Raw genomic sequence first — 25,861 nt, forward strand, 5'->3', positions numbered from 1 at the left:
AAACTTAACTGAGAAGCCACTTTCATCAGATTGGTCTGTGGGGCATTTTCTTGGTTGATGATTGATGGGGGAGGGCCAGCTCCCTGGGCATTGCCTTTCCTGGGCTGGTGGTCTCAGTGCTATAAAAAAAAAACAGGCACAGCAAGCCAGGGGGAGCAAGACAGTAGCTGGCATTCCTCCCTGGCCTCTGTATCAGTTCCTGCTTCAAGTTCTTGCCCTGACTTCCCTCAGTGTTGGGTGTTACCTGGAAATGTAGGACGAAATAAACCCTTTCCTCCCCAAGCTGCTTTTGGCCACTGTGTTTTATAACAGAAACAGAAACACAAATAAGATGCCAGTATCTCTCTTACTATTTCCATGCTTTTCTTTCTCTTTTGGTTATGGGAAAAGATGACCCATTTATTCAAGTTTTTTGCAAGATCCTCTGTAACAAGAGGGGCCACTTGTTCATCCTGGCTGCCTTCCTAGCTTAGCCCTGAAATAATCACACAGAAACTGTATTCATTAAAACATTGCTTGGCCCATTATCTCTAGTTTCTTATTGGCTAATTCTTGCATCTTACTTTAACCCATTTCTATTAATTTGTATATTGCCACATGGCTGTGGTTTACCAGGAAAGATTCTAACTGGCATCTTTCTCAGGTGGAGGATCCACGGCTTCTCTCTGACTCTGCTTTCTTCCTCCCAGAATTCAGTTCTGTCTCCCCACCTACCTAAGTTCTGCCCTATCACCAGGCCCAAAGCAGTTTCTTTATTAACCAATGAAAGCAACACAAATACAGAAGGACCTCCTACACCAGTCCTAGATGAGAAATGACATACAGGTTATGGGATCCTTACAACTGGAAGTCCCGTTGACACCGAGAAAGTACTATCACACACAGGCCTGTTTAAGTATGTTCATGTGTTGGAGTTCATGACTGTGAAGTCTGGACTCCCTGCTGCCTACCCACTGTTTGAACGAAGGCACAGCTCTGAGCTCCTAAGTTACCCTTCTCTGTTTGGCTCCACCCTGGAAGTTGACGGAAGGAATGCACTTTGATGTGACAGGCAGAAAAATGTAACTCTGTTTCTCTTCATTTGTATTCTCCAGGGTCTTGCCTGAACTCTCAATGAGTGACCTCACGACAAATATCTTAGCGCTGCCCACTGTAATGCTCTAGATGGGGTTTGCTCTCCCAACAAACTATATGTGATTATGACTTTTTTTAAAAAAAAGAAAGGACACCTTCCCTGTTAGAAAGCAAATTAGAACTTTATATTTAAAAATATTTATGGTACAATTTTTCTCTTCTGCTATCGAATAAAAAGATAGTTAAAACTTTTGAAGAAACAAAGCTCTTGCCACAACCATTTTGTTCTAAGGCGTAAGTACCAAATCTGTGGCAGAGATCTCTGCCTTGTTACAGCTCTACTGAGCACTCCCATCTCGTGTTTCGGTCATCCTGAAGGCAGTGAGGTTAGGAGCCACACAACACTTTCCCAACAGACTTGACGCCCCGAGTGCTATCGTCAGCATTGCAAAAGAATACGCAAGAAAGTCAGTAAAAAATCTAACCTCACACAGAAGGCTTTAACAGGACACAGATTTTCATAAAGTCGTATGGAAAATGTCCTGGGGAGAATCTAAATTATTTGCTAATAAAAAAGTAGGGAGTGGCCAGTGACATTAAAAAGAAAAGATAAGGAACAGAGGCCCATCTCAGGATGGTCTGGGTGCTGGAACCACCAGAGATTCAGGGGACAGTCACCTCTGCGTCCCTCGGTGGAGGTGGCATTGTTGAAGGAGGAAAGAACCAAGAAGAGAGAGTTCCTCCTTCTGCGGCTCCAGGGGAGGGTTAGGACTGACTCATAAGTTTCTGAGTGAGTCTCCCACAGAGTGTCCTGAAGACGCGGAGGCAGAGCACCCCACCCAGACATCGGACAGAAAATGCAACTGAGCACACGGCTCAAGCTGGGGCACCAGATTGCCCATCCCAGCCTGCAATGCTTGAGGAGAAATTACCCGAAAGAATAATGATTATCACTCCCAATTACAATTCAGGCAAGAAAAAAAATTAAAGACGAAGGAAGCGGACTACACAGGATAAAATCCAGTGTACACCTGGACAGATCACAGCCAAACGCTGCAGACAGACCCACAGTAATGATTTGCAGAGGTGTGGGGTAAAGTTCTCACTAGCTCCCCACGCACAATGATACCTCTCATTTTAAAACCCCTTTCCCTGCCTGGCGATTTTACACACGATGCTTAAGTCAACAAATAAAGCGGAGGAGAGGCCGTCTGGGCTCTGGGAGAGGATGTGCCAAACATGAAGGAAAATAGACATTAGTGGACAAGTTATTTAAATATTTATAACCTCAGACAAATATTTGGTTTGATTTTGAGGCAAATAAACAACACGGTGGCAATTTAATTTTTGGAATCCCTGTCTCATCTGTGAGGATGAGTAAAACTGAAAACACAGTGAGGTGAGCTCTAAGTGGTGGTGGAAGGCTTTGCCCTTTGCACGCCCAAGAGCAAGCCAAGGAGCCGGGAAGCACCTACCATGGCAGCTTCTCCACTGTCTATTGTATTCTACAATGATGGCATCTCCCCAAATTCTTACTTAATATTAACCAACCTGGGCCGTTTGAGCTGGGTGGACACCTTGGGGTGTCCTCAGCCCATCCTACTTATGTAGTCTTGGTGATGGAGAACTTTGGTATTTGTGTGCGTCACCAACAGAGGCAGAAGCTCCAAGTGACTTAGAACTATGGCCTGGTGCATACTTGGAATCTGGATCACTATGGGGGCCAACAATGGAGCCCACACTTGGTTCTGATGGAGAAATCTCCACCATCCAGGCATCTTGTTCTCACAATTCATGTGTTTTGAAACTCCAGTTTCCAGATTCCTAAAATTTGTCACCAGAAGAGGAGGGTTGCAAAGGCAAGATCCCAACAGAAGCCTAGGACCACAAGAAGAGCGCTCCACTGTTGCCATGTGGGTAACTTGGAGTCTGTCTTTCTCTTTGTATGGTGGGCTCCATCTAAAACCTTCACCCAGAGCCAGTGATTCCCGCTGCCATAGGTACCTTCTGCTCTCTAGTCATGATAGACCGGCATGTCCTTCACTCTAACCTCCTATCAAATGGAGGAGGAGGTACTGGGTAAGTAAATGATCTGAAGAACACAGCAGGACAGCCACCCAGGCTATCCGAACAAGGAGCACATTTATGCCACTCCCAGTTCCCTACTGGGTCACCAAGAGGGTAGGAGGACCTGGCTGTGATAAGGGCTTTCCTGAAGTTGGTTTTGTAAATGCTGTCTTACAACAACAACAAACAGTCATTGGGGATATTTAAGAATATACTCGGGCACTTTGAATCCTCTTCCTTTCTGGTTCCTGTTAAGAAGAACCTGAATAAGGGCTTAGTATTCCCTCTGTAAACACAAAAAACAAACAAGTATCCCAGGACTCCTATTTTGGCAAAGGTTAGGGTTACCGTGGCCTGGTTTGACTGTGGCTACCCGGGGAGGTGAGCAACAGCTCCTACGATGTGTGCTAGAAATAAAGTGTTTAGAAAACACACAGAAACTGCCGACTTCCTGCTCTCACTTTCCACCGGGAGTTCCCTTGACTGATGCACTGATGGTCCCCCCCCCCTTTTTTTTTACCACAGTCCAGCACCAGCATGTGTCTAGTTACCTACCTCTTCCTGCCACTCATAAAAACAAATAAATAAAATGAGCCAGGCTGTGGCTCTCAGACCAGCTGTGCTGGGATTGTGAATGAACAGGCCTCCTTCCTACCCAGCATTCTCCAGGAATCAGGTACCGTACACACCGAGGGTCAAAGGACAAAGGGTCTAGAAGGTCTCACGTGTCAACAGCTCTAAGGGTTGCAGATCTGGTGGTCCAAACAGAAACCCTGGAACCTCTTCTCATTTCATTGTTCTCCTGTCATGTGGGCATCAGGCCTTTCCTCGGTGCCCTGAGACATCCTATGACAACAGGTACAGGCCCCTCCGCATTGGCCATTGTTTTCTCTGGAAACACCACTTTAATTGTGTTTCATTTTAATTAACTAGTCAAGACAGTGAATAAAACCAATAAGAATGGCTCTGGGAAGATGCGGGTCCTTGCTTTGCAGCTGGCTGGGTTTTCCCCAGTGGCCCTCCTATCCAGTTTCCAAGTGTGGCCCGGAGTAATCTCCACCCCTTCCACTTCCTCTCTTTTCTCTAGAGCACATTGGTGGGAAAGAGTTGAGTGACCCCTGCTGGCCCCTCTTCCTGATTGATGTCTATGGAATGACCCAGATATGGGGCCCTGGAGAGAAGCCCACACCGCTGTGGGACGTCTAGGGACCCTGACTTTAGGTCCCTTGTCATGCTATGCTCACCACTGCCTTCCTTGCCGTCATCACACATGTATCACGCATCCTCTTGCCGTGGACCCGCCATCTGCCAGGGAGTGGAGAAGAAGACAAACACGCTTGCTCTCTATCCTTCCACTTCTCCTTCGTCAGAGAGACCAGCAGACTCCACTGCACTGAGCAGGCCACCTCTCTTTCGATCACAGGCCTGTAGTTAATGACCCCTCCGCCAGGCCTTGCCTCTTCTCAGGCCCTTGTGACTAGTCTATCTTATGTCTGTTACGCAGAGGGACAATACCACTGGATGTGCCGATCAGAATCAGCTAGTTCAAAGAGATGAGGTGCAGCTGCCAGATCATTGCCCAGATTGTCCTTCATAAGGTCTGAGCTCATCAGGGCAGTCCTGAACTCAGTGTGGCCAGCTGCTAGATCACTGCCCAGATTGTCCTTCATAAGGTCTGAGCTCTCGTAACTCAGGGCAGTCCTGAACTCAGTGTGGCCAGTACCAGATCACTGCCCAGATTGTGCTTCATAAGGTCTGAACTCACGTAACTCAGGGCAGTCTTGAATTCAGTGTGGCCAGTGAGGTGTGACCTAGGACTCCTTATACAGGAGGGGCTAGGTGGTATGCCCCCCTCATCCTATGTGCCAGCCCCATTTCCCGGCAGAGAACACTCACATAAGTATGGCGCTGAAGCAGCTGTCCTGTGAACAAAAGACAACTGTGTGTTATGTTGGTAAGTGCAGATACAGGCAATTCCAGGGATATGGTTGCCTTCTAAATACATAAAAACATGGCTAGAGACATAACATGTTAGACGTTTGATGTTTGACAAAGGTTCTCCCTCTCTGCTGGTGACTTTGGCCCGCTTATTAGGGATCCTGACTTTGCCATCCCTTGGCCTCCACTACTGTTCTGAGAGCCTTCAAGCTCATCCGCAGTCTCAGATGCATGGGAGAAACTCTTCTTAGTAGACAGTCACGAATCTAACTTACCAAAGAAAGTTTGACTCTCTGAGCTCAGAACTCAAGACCCTATGATCGGCCAAGACAACCGCCAGGTTCCTGTCATTTGATTCTTGCTGGTCATTCCTCCAGCACCCTTCTTCCACAAACAGCCTGACCTGTTTTTCTCTGCCCCTCACTCTTGCTTGAGAAGGAGGCTTCTGTCTGTAATTTCCAACACGCAACTCTGTTATTTAGTTACTTTTCTTACTGGTGTGAGGAAGTGTCTGACAGAGGCAACTTCAGGAAAGAGTTTTATGTTACTCATGGTTTGAAGGGATAGTCTATCACAGCCTGGTGGCTGGAGTCAGAGGCCACAGCTGGTCAGGCTATTTCCACAGTCAGCAAGCAGAGGCAAGTGAATTCTGGAGCTTACCTCACGATCCACTTTTTATTCTGTCTAGAACTCCAGCTCTTGGAGTGATGTGCTCACTTTCAACACCCAGGGTAGGGCCTTCTACCTCCTCTAATCCAGTCTTAGAAACTTCCTTACAGACCTGCCCAGAAGCTTGTTTCCGAAGTGATTCTTGATCTCATTGAGTTGACAAGATTGTCCAACACAGCTAACCATGGGTGCAGGGTTTACTATACTAACAAAGATGTGGAGAATCCCAGAGGCCACACGTCACTCTGACAATTCCACAAAAAAGCAACGAGAACATCTAAATTTCACTTGTCTGCTCAAATAAATGTGTCTCTTCTGCTTCTCCTCGTGTCAAAGATGGAAACCTTCCAGTACCCCGCCTTCTGCTGCAGAACTTGAGAACAGCAGCTCTCAGGTCCCAGACCCTCCTGGCCAAGTCTCTCTTGTAGCCTGCTCTCTCCTGTGTGTGATGTCACAGACTGGGGTTGCTCCAAGAAGTATCTTCCACTTCTCCTGGCTTTGTGACATGGCTTCAGACAGCTTTCTAAATAAAATGTGTCAGTTTGGTCCCATTTATAAACTCCATCTGCTTCAGTGCTGCAAATAAACTTTTGGATGTCGTCAATAGGCTGTCAAATGCCAAACGTGGCTTCCCGTTTTCATCTTCTGTTTGGGCAGAGGATGGGTGAGAATACCCAGTGCTGTGCATTCTGTCAGCTGGCATTTGATTTTCACAGTCCCGATGCCTTGGCCTCTAGTTCTTAGGGCTCAGAGAGTAAAGTGTGACTGCTGGAGCCTCTTAGCCCGCCTCATGTATCAAAGTATCTCCAGACCCAGACATCTGGCAGCCATGCAAGGCAGTGAGCCTGGTGCAGCCTTAGCTGCTCTTAATTCTCAGTTGCCAATAACAAGTGGAGATTCCTGCCATTAAGACCACAGGGACCTCATGCTTACTTGAAATGTGTGTGTGTGTGTGTGTGTGTGTGTGTGTGTGTGTATGTGTGCATGTTTGCTCATATGGGGGCATTGGATGCAGGGATGTGAGGAATGACTTTTTCAGTCAAGGGAATAGCAAAGGCAAACAATGGATGTGGACCAGATTGGCTCTATCTTCAGATCTCAGCCAGGGAGAGCAATGAGGAAGGATGGAGCAAAAGACCTCTGGACAACAAAGCCAATAAAGCCACCAACTGCTCCAGTGGAGTCTGGGATTGATTTGCTACGAGAAAAGTCACTGAAGCCACTGAGGGGACAGGTTGCTAGATAATGGTTTATGTTTCTAGAGAGCATGGGGGTTGATCACAGGTACAGAGGAGCAGCGATGGATGGATATCAGGGCTAAGGTGGGGACCAGATGGGAGACAGAAGGGGTGAAAGGCAAGTAGAGAGGGATTGTGGCTTTAGTGGCTGAGCCAGTAGCTGATGCTGTCCTCTTGGTTGTGAGGCTGGAGCGAAGGTGGAATAGTTTCTACATCCCCTTCTGGCCTTTGTTTCTTTGTGTGGTTTAAACCCAGGGGTCTCACCCATGTCAGGTGACCCCCACTCTGTATCCAGACCTTGCCTCATAAGGTCAGTGGCTCATTTGGAGCCTTATTCTTATTAGAAACTTGGCATTGAGAAAATTTTATTTGGTACCACAATATGGCTGCAACCATAAACTCCGAAGAGCTAAAGTAGCAACTAAATTCTCCAAGTCCTGAGTGTCCTGGGGCTTGTCATGTATTAGTGGCTAATGAATCATTGCATGAAGTATGCACATGGCAAATATGTAGATCACTAAGTCTGAACAAAATCAAAATAATACCTAACAGTGCCTTTAATTCAGAATAATTTTTCACTGTCTTTAAGTTAGGAACCCACTAAGGCCAGCTGGCCTGGGTCTGAAAAAGCCTGGGATAAAACCGGACTAGCTGAACATAGCGGACAATGAGGACTACTGAGAACTCAAGAACAATGGCAATGGGTTTTTGATCCTACTGCACGTACTGGCTTTGGGGGAGCCTAGGCAGTTTGGATGCTCACCTTACTAGATCTGGATGGAGGTGGGTGGTCCTTGGACTTCCCACAGGTCAGGGAACCCTGATTGCTCTTCGAGCTGATGAGGGAGGGGGACTTGGTCGGGGGGAGGGGGAGGGAAATGGGAGGCGGTGGCTGGGAGGAGGCAGAAATCTTTAATAAATAAATAAATAAATAATAAATAAATAAAGTTTTATGAAAATAAGAAGTAGATCATAAAATTGAATAGCCGAGGAGATTCTCTTCTTAGTAAAAACAATACACAGTGCTGTCAGACAGGGAATGAGACTCACTGAGGGATCCCGTTCAAAACAAACCTGAGCTCAAAGGTAAAAACACCTTCGCCAGGAGCGTTCCCTGGCGGCTTCTCTCAGGAGGGTTTGCCAAGCCTTCATGTTACTCATCCTTTGTTCTCTTTTCTCTTCCAGAAAAAAACCATTCCAGTCTTGAAGAGGCAAAGATACTCGGGGGTAGGCAGAGAGTGTTCTGCCTCGAGTTAGCAGCAGTTGTGAACTTGGCGTTGCTTTTTACCACACTTGACAAACATGAATTCCTCTCCTGCTCTCCCTGCGCCTGCTGACTTAGTGAGTTCTCTGTTTAGATTGGTGCTGAAACTTGGAGATTCAGGAGCAATCAGGTGCCAGGACTCCTCTACCTGTCTTTAGGAGAAGAGGAAGATAATGCCTGAATAATATCCCAAAGCACCCAAAGAAGTTAGGAGGGGAGAGTGACAGAGGCCAGCCCTTGGCCTTTTTATGCGTATATGCACATGTGCACACACACACACACACACACACACACACACACACACACACACACACACATAGTTTGTCAAATTACACAAGATGGAAAATTTTGCAAAGCTTGTTACATCCCAATCTTGGCTAAGCAGTCCTAGAATCACCCTGGCACACTCTGTTGCTGGTCCTGCAGTCAGTTTCATGATGAAGACTTTTTCTGGTACAATGTCACTCACTCATAACACTTCAGCAGGGCAGCAATGTCCAATTCTCTTGAAACAAAGTCGTGAATCACTACAAAATATTATTATTCCTACAAAATAAGTTTTCTAAACTGCTCTGAAAACCCTGAATTCCTTCAACCCTTATGACCAGGTTCTTTTCTTTTGTGTCTAATGTTTTTCCTTGGCATGGCCTGCCGTGAATCACTGCACATCCTGTTTCCTCAACTCTATAGACAATCACTGTCAAGTTTAAACATTTTCAATGAGAGAAATTTACAACTAGGTAAGTGAAGAATTTGTGATTGTTAGGTAAGCTAATGACCTAAGGACAGACACTCTAATCACCCTGATGAGGATGTAGAATCTCTTCATCACTCCATGAAATCCTTCAAGCTGAAGTTCATGCCAAGTCCCATTTCCCACTATCAAACACCAAAACGGTTTTGCATCGAAGACAAAGATTTTCTGCTCTTGAATTTCTTATCCTTGGAGAATTCCAGTATGGACTTAGTGCATTCACACACAGAGACAGACAAGCAGACAGACAGATACACTCACATATGATGTGGGATGTCCTTCTGTACCTCTGTGAATATGTTTTGCTTTCATTGGTTGATAAAAAAGTCTATGGCAGGGCAGGGCCATAACAGACTGGAATACAGCAAGGGGGGAAAGCCAAACTGAGTACAGGGAGAAAGAGGCAGAGACAAGAGAGACACCAGTAGCTGCCCAAGGAGTAAGATTCCACATTACTGGTAAGCCACAAACCATGTGGCAATACACAGATTAATAAAAATGGGTTAATTTATATGTAAGAGCTAGCTAGTAATAGGCATGAACCATTGCCATACAGTTATAGTTAATATAAGCCTCTGAGTGATTGTTTTACAAGCAGCTGGAGGATCAGGTGGGATGCACAAAAGCCCCCCCCACACACACACATACTGCTATGTCAGTTACTTTTTCTTCCTGGCTACCCCTGGACTGTGTTCTGCCATACCACAGCTTACTTATCCATGTCCATAATGGTTGCATCATGTCTGATCTTTGGTATAATAAATAATTTAAAGAGACAGTGTACAGACAGTCATAAATTTAAAAAATAAACCACATAAAAATAAAAATTTACAGAGAGTCTGGATTATGTATATTATTGTGTTTTCTTTAAATTTTTTAACTGTAAAGGAGCTAAGTACAGAAAGACATTTTATTGTATAAGCTGAACCAACATGTATATTATAAAGGTATCATGACTTTCAAATGTGGGTCTAAGGATCTGTTGCTTTGAAAAAGTTTTTTTTCTTGTTTCCACAAAAGATGAAAGTGCACAAATTTCTTCCAGACCAATATGGTTTCATAGAACAAGACCCCCTAAAAGGTTTCTGTAAACACCCCCACAAAAGTTACTTCACTCAACTTCTTACTGAGATGAACATGGCACACAGGATACACCATGAAAGACCTGATTATCAGCACCCCTAAACAGCAGGAAGCCGTACTACATCCCATTCATATTCCCAACTATTGTTTTTATACATTTAAAGGGGGATATGCTATAGAGATGAATAACTTGCTTTGGTATGGATCTTGGTTTATTGATACATTTTAAGGTCAATTTTGTTGTATGTATATAGGTATTATGTTTGTGTAGCTCATTTACAAATGTAATGTATAATTAAAAAATATAAGTTAATAGATAATCATCTATAATAGTCAAGGTTATAGTCATGTTAGTTAAATTTTCTATATGTATAGAGATATATTTCAGTTAGATAGGTATTCTTCAAATCTTTCAAAGCCTTTAAAATTATAGCATTTAAAATGTTTAAAAACTTAAGATTTTTCATGACAGTGAGACACATCTGCTCCTGGAAGCACCAACATACTTCAAAAGAAAGATGGGCATTGAAGAGGCTCCTTATAAAGTTTGTTAGAGAAACTGAACATACAGGATCCACAGAAAAATGACTGCTGAACTTGCCTAAAGGTGAGACAATCCTCCAGGGTTCCTTCATAAAAGAGTCTGCTGAACATTCTGCAGGACACAGAAAAATGTAACTGACAAACTGCAAATATAGGCAAAACTGTCTTTAAAATTTCCTGCTTTGTAAAAAAAGTCTACTGGATACTATGGGCTTATAGGCTGTAGATGGATGCCCAATGGTACAAAAAAATTTTGGTGACTGTCCAGGTAGCAAGATGTCTCTGTCAATTCTAAAATTTTAAAAGTTGCTTGCAATGCACTTCCTGTTAACTTAGGTAATATTATATCCTTTTAAAGTCTTTTATGCAGTTAAAAATAAATAAAATGTAGATATAAATATTGTAACTGTAATCTTGCTTGATACCTGTTTTGTTATATGTAATTTTACTATGTTAAAGCAAAAGCCTTCTTTTTTATTTAAACAGAAAAGGGGAGGTGATGTGGGAGTCCCCTCTGTGTGCTGTGATTACCATTAATGAATAAAGAAACTGTCTTGGCTTGATAGGATAAAGCTTAGTTAGGTGGGGAAAACTAAACAAAATCCTGGGAGGAAGAAGGCAGAGATAGACAGACGCCATGGATCTGCGGCTGGAGGTAGACGTGCTGAAACTTTTCTGGTAGGCCATGATCTCGTGGTGATATACAGATTAATAGAAATGGGTTAAATTAAGATATAGAAGTAAGCCAATAAGAAGCTAGAGCTAATGGGCCAAGCAGTGATTTAAATAATACAGTTTCAGTGTAATTATTTCAGTTCTGGGCAGCAGGGATGAACAAGCAGCCCCTTGCAGTATAAATTCTTTTATGTATGGACAATTTTGTTTCATTTATGTAGAAAGCATTAGAATAAAATTCCTGCCAGATTCCTCCAAGCAGTTCAGCTTCCTTCTTACACTTCCACAGTGGTGCACTTGCTGGCCATATGTTCCATAGCCTGGGGGATCAGTGAAGACGCAGCTTACTATTGTTTCAGTTGGCATTTACTTATTAATAACACTACACACTTTTTCAAGATTTTATATGAAGTGTGCATATATTTCTCCATAACATTAAAAACTTTTGCCCACTTTAATAGTCTATTTTATTTATTTGTGAAGACTCTTGAATATTATTAATATAGAGACTTTACCAATTATATGCATTGCAAATATAACCTTCTGCTCTTCCCATGAAGGTAACAGTGATGGCTACCTCCATGGATCCCAATATTGCACTGAGGGTCAGTTTTGTAGGTTCTAAGGCAAGGCTGGTGGAGTCTGACCCTAAGTGTTAAAGGTGAAGTTTGTTCCTTACGTTTAACAAGGTGTGAAAATTCCATTTGTTATTTTTTTCTTTTTGTCTTTGAACCCTCGAATGTCCACTCTTCCTGACAGGACACTCTCACAGTCCACCATAAAGTGATCCTGTGTGACTTACCTGTGCCCTCCTTTTGAACTTTGGTGTGACTGTTTTATGTCCTTTGAACTATTCTAAAATTTGAGAAAGCGTTTGTTGACTTCCATGGCAAAGCTGTGGATTTGGCTGGGTTTGTGTTATGCTTATATGTGACCTGTGAACAACTGAGATTTTAAAAAAATACGGAGGAATTAAGATCCATGAACACTATATGCCTTCCCTTTTATTTAGTTTTATTTGAATTTATTTCAACAATGCAATATTTTTCAACATAAATTACTTGTATGATCTTTGTTAAATTTATATCTAAGAAGTTATTTTGTTTTTATGATATTGTAAATGTAATTAAACATTTTAAACTTTATTAGTTTCTTTGTTAAATATACTAAATACTATAATGTCTTACCATCTCTGTGAGATTATTCTTCTGGTTTCTAAAGTTTTATGTCTTTAAATTATAATTTATGCTTTTCAAATCTGTATACTTTTATTTTCATTGTCTTATTTCAGTGGGTAGGTTTTTCAGAACAATTCTGAATAAAGCAAAGGGAATCTCTATTACAAGGAAAGTTAGGACTGGGCAGTGGTGGTGCACAGCTTTGATCCCAGCACTTGGGAAGGAGAGGCAGGAGGATCTCTGTGAGTTCCAGGCCAGCCTGGTCTAAAAAGCAAGTTCCAGAACCACCAGTACTGTTACATAGAGAAATCCTGTCTCGAAAAAAACCAAAAGATACAGAGGGCCAGAGAGAGGCTGAAGGCACATGAGGACCTGCCTGAGTTAAATTCTAAGGAAATCATATAATGGAAGGCGAGAACTGCCTCCTTCCAGCAGTCCTTTTGGTTGTTGTTGTTTGTTTTTTGACACAGGGTTTTCCTGAAGCCTTCCCAGAAGTCGCTTTGTAGACCAGGCTGGCTTCAAACTCAGAGAGATTCACCTGTCTCTGCCTCCCGAGTGCACCACCCCCGCCTGGTTAACTTCAAATGTGTGTGCACACACACACACACACACACACACACACACACACACGCACGCACTCACATGCGCACGCGCACACACACACACACACACACACACACACACACACACACCAGTGCCTGCAGTAGAAAGACTGAAGAGCAGTATCTATCTGCATTTTCACACCAGACTGATGCTGCTCCCTTATACTTGAAGTTTATATTTTATGCTGATATTTTAAAGACATATGTAGCATGATTAATAAAAACTCAGAGAGACAGAGTAATTGGGGTTCAACCTGAAGGTCAGAAAAGTAAAACAGTCCGTCATTGTCTGGGAAGGGAGGAAGCCTGACTGTGGACCTGGAAAGGCAGGGTTGTGACCAAGGACTCTGAAGTGGTCAGAAAGTTCACAATGAGTCTCTGACAGGCTGACAGGTCAGGGTAGGAGCTCACAGCGGGAATAGCAGAGGTGATGGACTAAATTAACCACACAAGACAGTGGACATCTGGTGAAGCCGCCTATTTTCTCATGGCTGGACCTCTGATGTCCACTCTGCTGCTCCCTTGAAAATGTCTCAGATGGCATTGCTGCCTGAGGTACAGTTTATAAGCCCCGAGTTTTTACTCTTGGATGTCAACACTCAGAAAAAAGGAGGCATTAAGACATGATGTGGGATTCCTCTCTGTGTGCTGTGATTACCCGGAATAAATAAAGAAACTGCCTTGGCCTGTTGATAGGGAAGAACTTAGGTAGGCGGGGAACTAAATGGAGGCGGAGTCAAAGAGAAGCCATGTAGCCCTGATGGAGCCAGATGGAACTTTATCCCGTAAGCCACAGCCACGTGGCGATAAACAGATTACTAGAAATTGGTTAAATTAAGATGTAAGAGTTAGCCAACAAGAAGTTAGAGCTAATAGGCCAAGCAGTTACTTAATTAATACAGTTTCTGTGTGGTTATTTTGATTCTGAGTGGCTGGGATGAACAAGCGGCCCCCTCCTTACAACAAAGACATAAGCTTGGGGAATAATTATCTGAGAAAGGGAAAAACCGTCCTCACTTCTTACTCTCAAACTCTTGGGTGTGACAGGTCTTTGATGAGTTTAGCTTAAACCTCTTTATGTCACGCAGGAGAGACAGCCTGTTTCCAGGGGCGTTATGGGATGCAGGTCTCATTCACCTAAGTCCTGTTCCAGATCACAGGCTGAGTCTTCTTGGTGCTGAGAACACATCTGGGAAAGGGCAGCATGCCCTGAGACCCATCTGGGAAATTTTCTGCAGGTTCTACTGTGCTGCTAAAAGGGGTTCTGGGCATTTCTGGGGGGCAGAAGGGGAAGCAGCACCTGTGCCCTCCTTGCTCAGAGGAGGGACTTCAGGCCACATCACCTAGTGAAGAGACTTTTTTACAAACTGGAAGACAAGTGGTGGTACAAATTCAGGGTGGCCACTAGCAGGATCCCAGAAACACAGGTGCTCTCCCCTCAAGGTCTCTGTGCTCTAGGAGACCACCGCTGTCTATGGAACCATCTGCAGAAGTACCCTGTGGACAGAGTGTGGAGCCCTTGGGACTGGGCTCAGCAGCAGGACCATCAATACCAGGGCAGACCCAGGGCTAGATGCTGGTGGTGTCTGCCCTCACCTTCAGCCTCAGGAGAGCGGGGAGCTTTCTTCTTCAGCTGTGGAAACAATTCGTACCTGCTGTCCTGCTTGACTACGGAGCAAAGGTCAGTTTGGAAGGCACGTGCTGTGAATCACTTGCCATGTTTACGTGACTCAGAGTACATTGCTTTCTTTGGGGTGTGTCTTGCAATCTCATCTCTCTTAATATCCATAAAATAGTTCTCAAGTTCATTTTGTTCCTGAAAACTTTTTGATATTTTGTGTGTTTATACTTTTAAAAACTCAGCACTGTTTAATATTTAGTTTGAATAAACTCTCCACGAAGGAACGCTTGATCAAACAAAAAAGTTTAATATACAACATTCTTCTACACGCAATTTCCTCACCCTTTCCAAAAACTGGATGCATGGATTTCCAATATTAAAAATATTTTATTCGTTTGCATTGGAGTTTGCTTAAGACTCTGTGGCTAAGAGGAAAACCAAACACACATCTTTTGATTTCTGCAGTGACTGGGAGAGGGGCAGAGAGAAAAGGCTGGGGTGGCTGTCTAGATGTCAAAGAGTCTAATCAAACAGTCGTGATGAGCCATGGGGGAGCATCTGAGGCCCATAGGCTGTTTGTCATAACACGCAAGGGTTCACTGCTGAGGTCCAGGGGCTCCATGCAAGTTATGTCTGGGGGTCTATAGAAATCTTTATATGCCAGGGGATATTTAGAGATCTTTAATGAGTGGCTCTGCTCAACCTGGCTGAACTCTCCACCTCTCTCTGGAAGCAATTACTCTATGCAAGGGGAAGGCAACAGCTGTTTTGATAATGGAAAGCGTATCTATATGGAAATGTTAGGGGCCTGGAACCTAGCTCCGAATGAGTAAGGCCGTTTCGGTGGCGGCTGCACAGCTAAGATGAACGGCACTGGGTAAGGGATGTGAATTCTTCATGGTGCCTTCAGAGCCTCAGTTCCCGATGAGCTTATTCCATCTTGGTAGTCTGTGGCAGGCAGACCATTTTGGCATGGAGAGGGTATGGCACCAGAGGCCCAGAGGCCAAGCCACGTGAGAACCAGATTGAGAACCAGAAAGTAGAGAAAGGGCCTGAGACAAGATATAGCTCCCACGAGTGCAAACCAATGTCCTCCTTCCTTCAACTGAGACCCATTTCCCAAAACCATCATTGAATTATAAACACAGCAGTGGTCTAAATCAGAATCTTCATGATCCAATCACTAATCAATGACTGGATCCATCGGCCAGGGGCCAAAACTTCAACCGAGGAGGGGGTGCCTCATATCCAAACTGTGGCAGTGAGAGAACAAATCAGAACTATGTAGAGGGGCTGAGGAGATAGTGCAGGGGATAAGAACACTTGATGAGTCCCATGAGGACCTAAGTTTGGGTCCCCAGCCCTCACGTAAGAAGCCAGTAGAGGCCATGCAAGTCTGTAAGCCCAGGGCTGTACGAGAAGAGGGTGAGGCAGGGGGATCACTGGAACTCACCAGCAGATGCCATGTACATTTATCCAATTGTCTAGACTCAGAACCAGAAATCTGTCATTCATCTGAAGCTCTGCAAACTTCATCCTGAGTCTTTTACTAGAACACGCTCTTAGAAAGCTGAGGCAGCTGTCTCTTGGTGCATCTGGTTCCGCACCTTCTTCCTTGCCTGTGTGGCCCAGGCGCTGGCTCAGCACCCAGAGTAGTTTCTTCCACCTGACAAACCTTCACTTATCTCCTTAAAAAGTCTGAACAGTTGATGCTGAAGGAAGCTCAAGGTCCACTTCCCTGGGAAGGTGGGAGCTATGCTTCTGTATGCCTTCAATGCACTGAAGGAAGCTCAAGGTCCACTTCCCTGGGAAGGTGGGAGCTATGCTTCTGTATGCCTTCAATGCACCATGTTTTCCAGAGCCGACTCCCAGTCTTACAATCCCCTGTCTGCTGTCTGCTGAGGGCAGTGTACTGAGGAAAGCTCCCACTGTGTGCTGAGACTGGCCTTGTACCGCGTCCTCCTCCTCCTCAGTTTGGAATTTCTAAGGAGATCCACCATGCCAGCTACGGGTGTTTTCTTACTTACCTTCTATATCGTAAGGAACTCTTAGGCCCAAAGCTGTGGGATCTACCCTGTGCCAACATCACCAGTCATGTCTCCTGAAACACTGGAGCACTTAAGGTATGCTTTAATGCTCTGGAAAGATGTGGTCAAGATATGCGTCTTCCAGGTTACCAAGGGTTTCAGAAGAAAGCCACGCTGAGTGAGCGTTCACACAGCTGCAGGGCCTGAGGACGGTAGGTCAGGCCAGCTGTAAACCATCAGGATTGAAAGCAAATTTTGGGAAAGTGGCAGAACCTTCTGGAAAGAGACTGGGTGCAGAAATGATCTCCCATCTGTCTGGGGGTAGCAGGTATTCTAGGCAGCCGGCGTGCCGGGTACAAGGCAGCAGTAGAAATATCAGATCTGCAGTCCAGGCTCTGCAGTCTAGGCTGGTTCTGCCGCTGGAGGGAACCAGGCACATTTTTGTTCTGTATCATTCATACACCTATGAGGACAGCAAGGATCCTTCTCCCATGACGCTTCTGTAGCAGAGAGGTGCAAGAACACCAGTTCACCAGATCTAGTGACTGAAGTCACAGCACGAGACTTGTCTGCTCAAGGCAGGGGACTCGACATCCACTGAGACCTAAAGTGGACCCCCGCCTCTGAGCTCCCTAATATGTGAAGCTGCAGTCGTGTGAGAGGGAAGCCGGCGGCTTGTTTGAACTTGACACTGAGCAAGGCTTGAGATTTGACCAAGGCAGTTTTTGAAAGCAGCATTTGTGAGACTAAAACGAACAAAGGAAGACCTGCACCAAGTATCTGACTGAGCTTGAAATCACTGTCAGTCTCTTCTTAACCCTGCAGAATTTGAAAATGGGCTGCAGAAGCAGCGTGAACTGAAGTGATGTTGTGAACTTGAGTTTGGTGTATAGAACTCCTCTCAGGGGGTAGGGGTTGGGGTCCAAACACTTCTGAGGGGGGCGGTGTTGCCTCTGATGCCACTGAGGCAATGGTTCTGGGTCGACACTCAGCTGCCAGGTCAGGTCTACTGTTTTTTTTAAAAGGCTCTGAGTTCAACTAAGGTGAAGCAAAAATGTGATCTTTTCCCACATGGAACGCTTGTGTAAAATGAAAACACGGGGCTAATGAAGACCTCCCAGAGTGAAGTTAGATGGAGTGATAGGCCTGGCCTGGGATGAAACACCTGGCCTGCTCTTCTTTAAATCCCTTCCGTTCACTGTACATCCGGTTCTGGGGCCTTGTGCCAACCAGCTCCAGGCAGACTCCGCTCTGTGCCCTGTCTGGGCCTGTGGGCTGAGACATCACTCCCTCCCCTGGCCCCACGACCTCAACTGGGTGAGCCCCAGGGCCCCGCGCTACCATCTGGGTTAGATCTAATCCTATCAGCGTGCCAGGATGAGACAACAGGCCCCTGCAAATCCCCTCACTCAGACTCTCCAGCCCTTTCAACACACGCACTTGCCGCTTCTCGGGGTCAGGAAGGCAAGCACGCCAAGGCAGTCATTACAAGGGCCGGGATGGGTTTAAAGCTGGGGCAAAGGTTATAGAAATGTCCTGTGGGGAAGAGCAGAGAAAGACCTTTTAGAGCTTGAATTATGCTCAGGGTTGGGTCCCTGGAAAAGTTCCCAGGCACACATGCACATTTCAGACAATCCAAGTTAGATAAGAATAATGAAGCCTCACTATCGGCAATATCCCAAATGTTACAAGTACAGCAAGGTTCAGGGTGTGGGTCATTGCGTTAGTCAATTTTCTGTGGCTGTGATAAAATATTCCCATAAAACCAACTTTAGGGAGAAAGGGTTTATTGTGTCTTACAGTTCCACAGGGGCTACAGTCCATCGTTGAAGGGGGATGCATGAGAGCAAGAGCAGGAAGCTGACTGCTCACATTTCCTCCGCAAACAGAAAGCAGAGAGAAAAAAACAGGAAGCGGAACCAGACTATAAAACCCCAAAGCCCTGCCCCCAGTGACATACTTTCTCCAGAAAGACTTTACCTCCCAAAGATACCCAAACTTCCCCAAACAGCATCACCAGCTGGGGCCAAATGTTTAAGCACATGAGCCTTTGCGGGGAGTTTCTCATTTGTAAATTATAGAATTTTATAGAAATGGAGAAAAAGAGGGATTTGAACAGAATGTCTTAACCATTACTGACAACTGTGCAAAGAAAAGCCGTTCTTTTGTGTGAATATGTAGACACTGAAAGCAATCAGGATGGCTGTGAACTGATGATGTATACGGTGCTAAGCAACCACCATTTAATGTGTGTGGAGGCACAGCACTCTGGTGGGGGCATTGTGGGTGAGGAAGGAAGTGAGGAGTCAAAACCAAGTTCTCAAAGCAAAGGGAAGACGAAAGGTGTCAGGGGCAGGAAGCAGTGCTCCTGTTAGTGTCCCCTTGAAACTCCCCCATCCTCCTTCTTTATATATAGACTTACCTCTCAGAGATCACAAGTCGGAAACCGAATCCAACATAACTCCATCCTGCAAGCGAGTCTGTAAGAGAGCTTGCAAGCGGTAAGAGCCTTCCAAGAACACGATTTTAGGTCAGACTACAACCTTAGCCAGTATTTGATCAAAGCCCCAGCATGATTCTGTCCAAGGAGCTCAGCCATGACTGGAGTCCTGACCTCAAATGTTAGATTTAAAATAGTTAGTATTTATTTTAATTTTATGTGTATGGATGTTTAGCCCATTGTCTGTCTGTGTACTAAATATGTGCCTATGGCCACAGAGGCCAGAAAAGGGTGTCATAATCCCTGGAACTGTAGTTAATAGATGGTGGTGAACCACTATGTGGGTGCTGGGAATAAAACCCAGGACCTCTCTAGAAGAGTAACCAGATGGTTTAAATACTGAGTCATCTCTCCAGCCCTAAACATTACATTTTAATTTTGGAGTTAATTTATAATTCAATAATGTATAGCTAATGCAACATTTTAAGTTTTGAGGTTCAGCTTATCTTTTCCACTAGACTTTCCCTATAACTCAACCTACAGAAGGTCCTTTTCATATGTGTTACCTCTAGTTACTTATTTAACAACAGTTTTTTCAAAGTGTGTAACTTGTTCTGTGTATATTTCCATCTATTACTTATTGTCATACCTACACCTGGCAGACACAAGGATCAATGAAATGTTAATTTTATCAGGAAGCAGATAGAAGGGTGGTTGACTGGATGGGTAGATTAATGAGATGGATGGATAAATGAGTGGGATGGATAAGTGGATGGATGGATGGTTGGGTGGATGGATGGATGAATAGATGAATGGATGGGTGGATGGATGGATGGGTGGATGGATGGGAAGGCAGGTGGATGGATGGGAAGGCAGGTGGATGGATGGATGGAGAAGTGGATGAATGGATGGATGGTTGGATGGATGGATGGATGGTTGGATGGATGGTTGGATGGATGGATGGATGAATAGATGGATAGATGGGTGGGTGGGTGGATGGGTGGATGGATGGGAAGGCAGGTGGATGGATGGTGGAGAAATGGATGAATGGATGGATGGATGGGTGGGTGGGTGGATGGATGGATGGTTGGATGGATGATGGATAGATAGGTGGATAGGTGGATGGATGGATGGATGGGTGGGTGGGTGGGTTGATGGATGGATGGTTGGATGGATGGATGGGTGGAAGGTAGGTTGTGGAAATAAGTGAAGGGATGGATTGGTGAGCAGGTAGATGAGGTGGGTAGGTAGATGAGTAGATGAATGAATGGATGTTTGGATAGATGGGTGGATGGACAGACTGGTGTATGGAATGATGGGTAGATATAAGAATAGATAGATGAATGGGATGTACAGGTAGATGGATGGAGGGTAAATGGGTGGATGGAAGGACATATCGGTGAGTGGACAGATGGAAAACTGGACAGATAGACTGGTGGATGGAAAGGTGGGTGAATGTGAAAGTACAGATGGGTGAGTAGATTCTAGATGAGCAAATGGATAGATCGTATTATGAATGGATAACTAACAGGGTTGTGAAGGTAGGCATTTCATTGGAATAATTGTTCTGATGAACATACTAGAGAATTATACAAATCATTCTGGATCAAAGAAGGTTCCACATTGATTGCATAACCCAAGAGGGAAGATGGGGTGCTTGGCTTTGCAGCTGGGACAGGTGCAATGAGGGGTAGTACAGCCTCATGCTCTGTTGGGTACAGTCAGAGAATCCTGCTCCTGAAGACTGATTTTATAACTGATGGACCACCGAAATCAAGGACATGGGATCTGAGTGCTGGTGTGTTTAGAATCTTGCTGCTGATCTCCCCACCAAGCTCATAGAGACAACAGCCTCTGGATCACTGTTCTTGGCTGATGGCAAGTTATAATTCTACAGGATGCTTACACATTAGTAGAACCTGGCCAATAAATTCCCATTCTGCTTTCATTGAGTTTTATTGTAGAGAGCCTGATTTGCATGTCTAGCCTCAAAACAGCAAACCTAATATATTATTATCAGTGTAGTACCATTAGCACATATCATCAGCATAAACTATATTAGCAGTTTGGGGGTAAGCGTGGCACAGCAGTTACCTAAGGAACCTACAGTGTTGAGTAAGGAGGAGAAATAGAGAATAGAAGGAAAGGATCATCAGGCAACTGACAAGTAGGTCAACACCTGTGCCCCAGTGGAAATGTTGAGAGGGCTGTTTAGTAGTAGTACCAAGTTCACCAGGGTACCCGGGAAGGGGCTTCTGGCCATGAGAAACACAGAAAGCTCAAGTCAGCCACGCGGCCAGAATCTCTTCCAAACATCATCTCCCACTTGCTGCTGTCATCAGTAAGTTCCTCAGCTTGTCGGAAAGTTGGCATAACATATTTTTGCCAATTATATATGTTAACAAAACTTGACAAAATTTTGGAATCCCACTAATAGGAAAGATCTGATAAAGACTCTACTGCCAAGTTAACAACAGCCAAGCCTTGGTTTTTCATGTTTTATGGTTTTATTTTGACCTTTCAATTTCATCACCATTTGTATTTCTTCTTTCAATGCCACAGGGTTGAAGACTCTTCGGTGAGGGGGTAAGTGTGGCTTTACTCCCACCGCACTTGAGTTTCAGAGGCTTCCACCCCTAGTGATTGGCTTTTCACCTGTAAAGGAGTCTTGTGGCAGTTGATACTATCAATGAGATACAGCCCAGAATCAGTTAAGAACCAAGCCTCTGGGCAAGTGTGTGAGGAAGTTTCTAGACTGGATTAAGTGAGGTGGCACCTTCCCACAAGCTGTGATCCTGATCTGAGTGAAAAGGAACAGGCCGAGCACCCACATTCACCCCCTTTGCCTTGGGCTGCTGCTGTGCCTCACGCTCTTGTGGCGATGCTTTCCCCATCATGACAGACTGTGTCTCAGAACCCCCAAACGGAGACAATCGCCTCCTTCAGTGGGCTCTGCTGGTGTTTGGTCACCGTGGTGAGCCAAGTAACTAATTTGTGTCTTATGCCGTCATTCTGCCTACCATAGCTACTACACAGGCTTTGATTTTAGAACAAAGCAACGGAATGGGTGGAGGTAGGGGTGCGGGGAGTCAGGGTGAGGGTGGAGAGGTTCTTCAGAAAGTCCAGTCAACCACTAATGTCTCTGTAGATTAGGTGCAGACTCACACAATGAGCCTTTCCCATTTCCCAGAAGACTGTTGAAAGAGCGAGAAAAAGAACACCACATGTTCACCTCCAGGGTCTCAAATTACCCAGAGAAAGATTGTTTTATCCAAGCGAAGAGAGAAAGCGCTGCAGCAGAGGTGAACTGAGAGCTTAGGCAATGGGGAGCAGCGGCCAAGGCAAAGTCTGCACGGAGCAGCAGGAGGCTGGGCCATTCAGCCCCCTTCACCAGCCAGAGTGCGGTCTGTGCGACTGGCTGGCACCTCACCTGCTACACAGATGCTGCTGAGGCCCAGGGTCACTGAAACCTGGCCTTCTTCCCCAGGCTTCCATCCAGCTGCGTGGACACTCTCATCTGGACATCACGCTTGATGGGAGACGCTAGCGGCAGAGGGGCAAGTGGGGTGCAGAGGAAAGCTGTGGACACGGGCTCTTTTCTGAGTGACCTGGGTGCCCAGAGGTTACTATCGCTGCCTTGGAATGGGTCAACCTGGAACCAGCCCGTTTCTCCTCAATCATCTTGGAAGAAGCTAGGGAATTTGGAAGCCATTTCTGCACTCCTGGAGTGTTGGTCGTGGCAGTATAAACACGGCTCTGAAAGAGTCTATTGGGGTAATTAATCATTCCAAACCCGATAGTTTTTGGATGGACTCTGATACCTCTGCTGTGGGAGGGATGTCTAAATGCCTAGGCAGGGCATCATCTTTTTAAAAAACAGTCCAACAAGGGCTGTTTCTTCAGGAGACATTTTGATCTGAATGCCCTGATGACTGGACCTCAAAGAATGATTTAGGTGTTTTTCTATAGAACAAGGCAGGTATTCTCCAGGGCAGCTGCTCTCAGGAACACACAGAGCTTTCTGTGAAGTACGTCTTGATACTTACAGAGATTTTAAAGGAAAATATTTGGGCTGTGGTTTATGAATCAAACAGTCTTAAGTATGTAAATAAGGAGGGCCTGGCTCTCCTTCCAGAATAGCACACAGGAGCGTCCAGCCTGGGCAACCTTCTGACGGCCAGGCTGGGCTGTGCAAGGTGCCAGCAGGTTTGTTTCCTGACACAGGGCAAGCGGGCGTGGATTGTGCACAAGACACTGGCACAGACTCACGGCTCTCGAGACAGGCCCTTGTTAGCCCAGACATCCAGTCAACTCTCCTCAGATGTCCTCCTTAGGGTCTATGCTTGGCAGTTTCTGCTTCCTTGAGGAGAGTACGTCTTCTTGCTATATCTCACTGAACTACTACCCTCTGGAGCAGAGGTCAGGAGCCTGGTGGGGCAAGGACAGGGAAGAGCAGAGGCAGAGAGTAGGAACTCCTTAAGACCACTTTTGCCCTTTGTCTGGGGCCATGGTGGGCACAAACAGGACAAGGCTGTGTCTTGCTTTTCTTTCAGGATCCTAAAGAGGGCCGTGATAGGTTGATAGGAGCCAGCCCCGTGCACAGGAGATTTGGAGTAAGGTCCCAGCTGTGCGAATGTCATCTGAAGCCTGGCTTGCTGGCTGAAACATAAGAAAGGAACCCAGAGACTGAAGTGGGCGCACCAGGCACTGGCAGTGAGGGGCCACTCCATGCCTTCAGGGACAGAAGTGTCTCCAGCAGCCCCGCTTCAGGAAGGTCACCCTTGTCCTTTTGGGTCGAAGCAGGCCTACTATTACAGAGAACTAAACCATTGAACCACCAGCGTGGAGCGGTTGGAAGGTGGGAACCCTCATGGACCGTGACAAATTAGGATAATTACTCAAACAAAGTACTTTCTCTGACTTGACCCATGGCGGGAATTGTTTTGGAATATATAATAGGCCACAAGGCTCAATTTTCCACCTCAGCTTCATTTGTAGATAATTTTTAAGATAGGTTTTCAGTTTATGTAAACTTCTCCTTGGAGAGGACATGAAATGAAGTGTGTTTATGAACAGGCTGATTCTTGGTGGATTTGATTCTTCATTACGACAGAGAAGAAAATTTGCCATCCTTGTTCTTATTTTTAAAAGAACAAGCAGTATTTACCCTTTTAAAAAGACTTCACATTTAACTGTGTGAGCATGTGAGCACATGCGTGAGTGCATGCATGCCTGTGTGTGTGCAGTGTGTATGCATTTGTGTGTGTGTGTGTGTGTGTGTGTGTGTGTGTGTTTTGTAGGCACACATGCATGAGTGGAGCTATCTGAGGAAACCAGAAGACTGAAGAGGTGTCTGATGCCCTGGAACTGGAGTTACCAGCCACTGTGAGCCGCCTGACATGGGCACAAGAGTGGAAACTGGGTCCTCCATGAATGCAATTCAGCACTTTTAACTGCTGCACCACCTCTCGAGCCCCCGATATCTATTGTTTCTCTGCACTTAGGAGCCACTAAATTATGAATCGCTGTGAAAATTGAAACTCAAAAGATGTCCTATCTTTTATTAATGGCGCGAGATGCGGGAGATAACCCAGGGACATCATGCGCCTTTGACAAGCTCCTACTCGCTCATGCGGAGTGAATTCAGCAGCAGTTGAGAACAGGTGAAGGGTTGCTTAGCATCGTGAGCTAACAAGGGTGATTCCCAGAGCAAGGCCAGGCTGACAGCGAGCAGTCGTGAAGTCCAGATGTGGATCTCAGGGTTCGCCCTAGTGACACCCCTGGTTTATAGTAGGAAGATAACCAGGAAAAGATTCCTTCCCAGCACAACTCCAGTGTAGCCCTCAACCTCAGCGTTTCTTTTTAATCCACACACTCTTATTCTCCTGTTTCACAGCAGAGAGTCAGAAGGAAATTCCTATTTGTGAACTAATTAGGATGCTCAGAAACTAATCAGTACTCCCTGGAAAGACGCCTTCAAACACACTGCATTTCTACCACAGACTCCACAATGCTTGCTCATGAGCCAGCCATTGTGCAGGGGGGCAGAAGACAGGCAGTAGAGCAAAGCAGAGTGCACTGGCCAGTTAGCACTTTCTGGTGGAGATCATGTGATCCGCAGAGTGGCTCATGGAGGGAGGAGGGGGACAGAGAACCAGTCTGAAGGAGGTTGTGCTTCTTCCCACTTCTCCCCAGGGCCTCGCGGTTCCACGCCTCCTGTACAGCTAGAAGGGGCTCATCACACTCACACTGAATTATTTCTAGCCCATTGCATATTTTTCCTCCCTTCCCTTCTGACTGAACTGATGAACGTCCCTAGCACATCTGACACCTTGTCCTGCGATGGGTGCTTCCTTCAGGAGGTTCTACTAAGACACACTAGGCTGCCTGACTTGTTTTTTTATACATCAACACCAATTTTTTTATATACGAATGGTTGGCTGGCTGTTTAGCTAGGTATAATATTTAGCTAGGTATAAAATTCTGTTTTTCTCTCCAAAAATCATGGTATGTTTCCATTACTTTTTAGCTCTCTGGATTGTTGATGAGTTGTATGACTCAACATTGTGTTGATATGTGGTCTCCACCTGCTGTGCTGAGTGCAGCTCTTCCCTGCTTGGAAGTCTGCACTGACACCTCAAACCAATGCACTCCTGTCCCCCCAGTATGGTGGGCCTTTGGGAGGTGA

Source organism: Microtus pennsylvanicus, chromosome 1 (genome assembly GCF_037038515.1).
Source record: "Microtus pennsylvanicus isolate mMicPen1 chromosome 1, mMicPen1.hap1, whole genome shotgun sequence".
Lineage (NCBI taxonomy): Eukaryota > Metazoa > Chordata > Mammalia > Rodentia > Cricetidae > Microtus > Microtus pennsylvanicus.